Source organism: Gavialis gangeticus, unplaced genomic scaffold (genome assembly GCF_001723915.1).
Source record: "Gavialis gangeticus isolate Ggan-Ray unplaced genomic scaffold, GavGan_comp1, whole genome shotgun sequence".
In the NCBI taxonomy this organism is placed as follows: domain Eukaryota; kingdom Metazoa; phylum Chordata; order Crocodylia; family Gavialidae; genus Gavialis; species Gavialis gangeticus.
This window is the reverse complement of record NW_017729032.1, coordinates 234,929,038-234,930,081: the sequence shown is the minus strand read 5'-3', so window position 1 is coordinate 234,930,081 and position 1,044 is coordinate 234,929,038.

Here is a 1,044-nt window from a genome sequence, read left to right as displayed (position 1 = left end):
CAATATATGTTCCAACTAAGTCAACAGCAACCTGCCCCCACACAAAAACCTAAACACAGAATTGATAGACACTAATTCCTGTGGCACGATATGCATCTGTTCATTAGCTCTTGGAAACTACATTAACCTTTTATGTGCTTGTTATATTGCGATTTGTCTTGGTTCCTAAGGTTACAAGCAATGACACAATTGGATTGTGCCTCATGCCTTGTCCAGCACTTCAGAAATATTTGAGATCAGTGCAAATTAAATGACACAAAAGCACAGTCAATATTTCATTTACTGCCTCACAGGTGTTAGAGCTTGTGCCTCCAATTGTAAGCATAGGAAATACAGACAAATCTTGTCAGCGACCCTTGGAAAAAAAATGTAGCTACCAACCTACACTAGCTTCATATTACTCACATAAGTTTGAATTATTATTGTAATAAACAACTTTATTTGAATATTATGAAACTACAGTATACCTCAGAGTAGAAGAACACAGAGACTCTCACAAAATTAAAAATGTGGGGGGTTGTTTGTTTGTTGTAATAATTGGCTGGTGGGTTTTGTTTTGTTTTGGCACATTATTATAGATCAGGTCTATTAGGTGCTGATTTGGAATGTTTTTAATACCATGGACTTTTCTGAAATTTAATTTTACTGTAAAAAGTTTTGCATGGCATGTACATCAGAATTCAATTGTTCCATCAAATATGATCTGAGTTCTCAACAACCTGTAAATAAAGGGAAACATAGTAAACCTGTAATTAAAGAGAAATACCACTGCTCTCAGTGGTGGCAGATGACAACAAGGAGCAATGGTCTCAGGTTGCAGCAAGGGAAGTTTAGTTTAGGTATTAGGAAAAAAACTCTCACTAGGAGGGTAGTAAAACACTGGAACAAGTGGCCCAAACAGCTTGTGGAGCATTGTCACTAGAAGGTTTTAAGACCCACCTGGACAAAGCCTTGGCTGGGATGACCTAGTTGGGGTTGGTCCTGCTTTGAGCAGGGTTGGACTAGATGACCTCCTGAGGTCCCTTCCAACCCTAATTTTCTATG